We start from the raw sequence: 6,000 nt of genomic DNA on the forward strand, positions 1-6,000 counted from the left end.
ATATTTTGGCATGATGATTGTTAACACTAATATGAAACTAAAGCCCTGGTCCTCTTCCTTGTTGGGGCTGCTACCTGCACTAGCCAGAAAAATCCTAGGGGAGTGTGGGCCTTATCTGCCAAGACCAAGAGTCTGTGCCAACAATAAGCACAGCACCTTGACCAATGTGCCCAGAAAGGATGGCTGCATTAATTTAATCTCAATATTCCAGAGGGTACTGATGCCAAGTTGTGACTCCCAGAGACACATGACTAACCATAGCTGGGAAGATCATGAGAACATTGGTAACAGTGTCAGCTTGGCTTAGCTAGAAAACTGGCCTTTAGGAAAATGGCCCATCCCTCTCAACAAGATCTGAGGACCAGGTCTGGTTCCCATTTACCTACATTTCATGGAGGAAGGGGTGGCTTTTTGCCCCCAAATGTTTCATTTCTTTTCTGCTCCCTGGCTCCCTTTCCTATTCTCACCTCATATCCATTATTCTCATTATCATATGCAGGACAACTGTGTACTGGGCATCCCTGAACTCATAGTCATGTGCCTTAAGCCTTCCAGTCAATTGTTCAAGAGAAATATTGTTCTCACTTTATAAATGGAGCAAAACTGGTCCCCATAGTACCGTGGATGCTGTTGCTGAGAAGCAAAAGTCAAAAACACCAAAAGGCAACATCTCTAGCAATTAGAGAAATGTAAATTAAAACTACACTAAGATTTTATCTCACTCCAATCATAATGGCAGTTATCAAGAATACAAGTAATAGCAAATTTTGGTGAGGATGTACGGGAAAAAAAACCACTCATACATTGTTGGTGGAACTGCAAATTTGTGTAATCTCTCTGGAATACATTATGGAGATCCTTCAGAAAAACTAGGAATAAAACCACATTTTTAACCAATTGTTTCACTCCCCAGCATATGTCCAAAATACTTAATATTAGCATCCTACAGTGACACATCAATGTTTATAACAGCACAATTCAATAGCTAAGCTATGGAACCAAACCAGATGCCCATCAACAGATGAATAAATAAAGAAATTGATACACACACACACACACACACACAGGAATATTACTCAGCCATAAAGAAGAATGACTATATGTCATTTGCCAGTAATTAGGTGGATATGGAGGCTATCATGCTAAGTAAAACAAGCCAATCCCAAAAAACTGAAGGTGGCATATTTTTGCTGATATGTGGGGGCTAAACCAAAATAATGAGACAAAGAAAAAAGAGAAGTTTAGTATATTATCCAAAGAAATGCTAAAGGATGGGAGCAAAGATAGGAATAGAAAAGACAGTAACATGAATCTTACATAAGTTAGATTGTATGAATATGAAAATACATAAGAAAATTCCCCCATCATGCCCACTCAAAAAAGTGGGATTCCTAATTAGAATAATTATGAATTATAATTAGAAATTTCTATGTTTGTATAATTTTATCAAAATGGATTTTATGTCATGTATAATTAAGAACTTCTCAAATAAATAAATAATGAATAGTAACATGAAACCAAATTGATGGCATCATAGCTTAATGATGAAATATCTTTAGGTACATTCCAAAATTTTCTGAATCTCTCCCCCAGTGGAGTCTGCCAAGGGTGTTCAGACCTGAGAGAAAGTTAGAAATTCAGGATGCTGCATAGAGGAGAAGAAGAGATCCCACCCTTCCACATTCATCTTCAGATAAAGAGATGTGATGGAGCAGGCAATCTCAAGCTCCCTGCCCCACCAACATTTAACTATGACAGAGAGGAGCAGAGTGCATTTTAGTGGATCAGTGAGTATATATTTATTTATTGGCAAGTCTATGGAGTAATTTATAGAATTAGGAAAATCTGGAATCAACTTTTCTGGATTCACAATGAAAGCCAATTTTTTTTTTTCTTTGAAGAGATAGACCATTGAGCTTTTCTTAAAAAAAGTCTTCTTTGTATTATTTAACTTTTTGCACCACTGGTATTTGGGGAGTAAGACACATAGATCTTTTAAATGTTATCTGCTGTTTGCATTAATACATGTAGGCATGAATATTCAGTTAGTAATGCTGTTTCTCTTTTTTGTTGTTTATTTTTTTTTTTATTTCTTGTAAAGTGCAGAGTGTCAAGTTACAATTAAGAATGCACACCTGGGCAGGGCTTTGTGACTTTTGTAGGAAAGCAGGTGAACTCCCACAGCCAGGGATCCTGGTGAGAAGAAAAAACCAGGGAAAGTGCCCAGGTTGGCCTTAGTCTATGCAAGGCTACAATAATATAGTCACTGCAGGTATTTCTCTCAAAAAATGGCTAGCCATGGAGCAAGGGAGCCCAGAGGAAGCTGAGTTTTACACATGTTTGTGCTCTCTGACATCTCTTCTAAACTGATCCTTTTAGTCTTACTCCAGGCAGAATTCAGGCTCAAAATGTATATTAAACTCAGTTGAAGGAAAATCAGACTTTAATGTTGCCATCCAGGTTTGAGTCTTCTCCAAACCACCTACCAAAACTGCTGAGAGCCTCCACCAAAGGAGACAGAGATACACTGACTACTTCCCAAGGGGCTGAAAGGCCATTTCTGTTCGTATACTTCTGCACAGATAAAGAGATAACATCTCAGCACTTTGAAGAATGATTTGGGGAGGTCTTATTATTTTAGAAGGCCCATGTAATTAAAATTTGAAGAATCAAACTCAATTTTTTAGCATTAGAACCCAATAAAATTCTGGTAACCAAGTACACACATTCCAGAGACAGTACATTATTCAGTGCTGAGAGCCATGGCCAAATGCCAGGGGCCATACAGACTCGGCCTTGTCTCTCAGCAATTCAGCTCATTTAAATGGAGATTCACAAGATAAAAAGATCTTTTCATGATGAATTCAAACCTTTCAAGGTTCTAGACACAAAAATGTCCAGAGCATGTTCACATGTTGGCTCAGCCCTCACACAAAATCCTTATGACTATGGTCTAGAGGGATGATTCCCAAAGTCTGATCCCTGAGCACACTAGAACTTTTATTTTTATACATAAGCAAGTTTGAGGAACATCAAAGCCACAGAGTTGATGCAGTATCATTGGATGGTGAAGTCTATATTCCTTACCTGGGTATAAGCTTGTTAACAACCTAGGGACGCTTAGCTCATATAGCTTAGGTACTTCTACTGCATTAAGGCTAAAAGGGGATTATTGTAACCCATTTTTTTTGTTTCCCGCTTCTGATGCCATGGTTATCTTGCAGGTACTTGCTAGCCAGTGCAAGCCTTTATGGTTAAATCTCAGTAAACAGAGCTTCTGTTAGGAAGCAAGATATATCACAGCCTTTCAGCTCTTAAACAGCTGAGTTTCCATTTACCTCTACAACAAAAAGCTATTTCTGAAGAATTCCTTCACATGAAAGAAGAGTAAACAACAGTCAAATGGGCCTCCTGGGATATCTTCTCTATGCTGTCTTTTTAAAATGGGGGAAGAAATCACATTTCTCCAGATGGACATCCTCTATATTAAGAACAATCCAGACTTTGAGGAGCTTCAAATGAATTTTATGCAGTTCTGTACTGGGCAGTTCTCAGCTCTGACTTATGTTCTTGAGGGGTCATTTGATATCTAGAATATCTAGAAGCCTGTGTTTTCTCATATCTACAATTGGATGCTTTTGGAGAACACAGTTGAACAATGGCTCCAGGAAAGGTATTAATTTAAGTAGGTGCCAGGCCTCCACAGCTGACAAAATGCCTTGAAGTTACTGTGAAGATACTGCTTAACTATTATCTTACATTCCACATAAATTTTCTTTTAAGAAGCTTATAACTTTGTCACCATGAACACTCATGTCATTCACATGTCCAAATATACTATGTCACACATTCCTTGTCTGAAATTCAGATTCAAATTCTCTGATGATTTATGGTACTTCCAATAATTATATATCCCTACTTGGCATTCTTTTGCTAACTACAATTAGAAAGAGCGTGTGTCCAGCACCAAGTGAGAAGACCTTTCTGTGGATCTCCCTGCTCTCACTCAGGGCATTGTCTCTACAGCTCTTGGGCCTGAGGAGAAATATTAGTAAGGAATTTTATCCCCCCACTTGAGCACATAAAAGGATAGGCCAGGGGCTTACCTCTTTGACATTAGGGAACCCACAGTTCTCAAATTTGGAAGTTGGCTGCTGTGCTCAGATATTCTGGAGAATCTCAGATTTGAGAGTGTCATTTAAAAAATACATACAATTCACTACTAATTCTTAGTCATATAAAGGTAATATTATAAACATATTGGTTTATGTGATTGAAATTAATTTCAGCTGTTTCTTTTCACTTTTTAAATGTGAGTTCCAGAAAATTTTAAATTACCCTTGTGCCTTATGCTTTGTTTTTATGGAACATTGTTGCTTTAGGGGGTAGCTTTTCAGCTCAAAGTTCTATCTGTCTCTCCAAAAGACCAGAGAATAAGAAAGTTAAATAATTTTTACAGCAATTTTTATTTTTTAAAAATTTAGGAATAATATGCAAGCATATATAATCCATAAATTGAAATGACCTTATATGCAAGGTTAAATGCCTATGTTTTGCTGATTGGGCTAGATCCCACTTCTGGGAGGAAATCTTGCCCTAAAATAGCATCCAGAGGCTCTAAGGTGCATTTCGTAGGTCTCAAAAGATAATTAAAAAAAAAAAAATCTGTCACCCTTTCATTCTAGCCTCATTCTTGCCTGAAGTGGATATCATCCCCTGTGGCTCAGAAAGAAGGCTCACTGGGCTCAGGCTGCTGGGGGGAGGGGCGGGGACTGACTGAAGCCCTTCCCAATCAGGAGCCCTTGCTGAAAACTGTCCAATCCTGGGCGCAGCTAGAAGGAGGGAGCGGGCTTCCGCACTCGGTTTCCGGATCTTTTTTCTGGAGTTGGCCATCCCGCTGGCTTTGCTTCCCTCTGGGCCCAGGATTCCGGGTTACTCTGCTGTGCCTGTGCTGAAGTTTACAAGGGAGCAGGTCTGGCTGCTGAGCACCAGGAAATGGTGAGTGTTCTGTGGCACCTGGAGCCTGGGCAGGGAGGCTGGAGGAGGGAGACCGTCAGGCGGGACTGGCTGTGGCGGGACTGGCTGTGGCGGAACTGGAGCTGGCTGACCCAGACTCCAGGAACTCTCTGGAGTTTGCAGGCCTAAGCCCTACTCAGGGCCAGTGTCCCTCATTCCCACTGGCCAGCCTGGTGTGGAGCATGTTGGTGGCCAATACTCTTGGCAGCTTCTCCATCCCCTTGGGGCAGCCACAGGCCCTGCTCAAGTCCTGTCATTCAGGTCGGTGCAGCAGTCTAGAGTCTTCCTGGGCTGTGGTGATTGACACGTGGGCCGAGTCTCAGAATCAAATCTCCAAATGTGGTTTTCCTGCAGGAGGGGAGCAGTGCTGTATAGGGTCCTTGATTATTTATAAGCTAGATACTTTTCAGTTTTACCATCTTTGTTTTCTTTTCTCTTTCTTTCTTTCTTTCTTCTTTCTTTCTTTCTTTCTTTCTCTTTCTTCTTTTTTATTGGAGGTTTTAATAGAAGGGTGTTTTACCACTGACCCATATCTTTGGTACTTTTTATTTATAACAGTGTGTTAGGTCACTGCCATCATTAGACAGGTTACAGAGTTAACAACGTTATGCAGTTTAATCCTCTGTTACTTACTAAGTTGTAATGTGCAATGTTAGTTGCTTTGCTCAGCTCTCAAGAAAGTCCATTGTTTAAAGTTACTGTTATGTGGGCAGGTCTGGAGCAGCAGAGTTTGGTGAAACATTGTGGTTGCCTAAGAAGAGAGTTTCTTTATTCCAAGGAACTGAGTGTCTGAGATTATAGTTGAGGCTGATAAGACACTAGCACAGATCCTCATGGAGGGCTGGCTATTACAGCAGCTAGCATCCTGCACTTTTGTACAGAAACTTTCCCAGGCACTGAGCATGTCCAGCCAGGAATTCATAAGAGGCCCCAATCTCAGACACTGCTCTCCCATTCTCTGTCACCCCTTTCCACGATCAGAGA

The sequence above is a fragment of the Marmota monax genome, unplaced genomic scaffold, assembly GCF_021218885.2.
Source record: "Marmota monax isolate L192 unplaced genomic scaffold, Marmota_monax_Labrador192_F-V1.1 WCK01_AAM20220418_F8-fsc00597, whole genome shotgun sequence".
NCBI classification, from domain to species: domain Eukaryota; kingdom Metazoa; phylum Chordata; class Mammalia; order Rodentia; family Sciuridae; genus Marmota; species Marmota monax.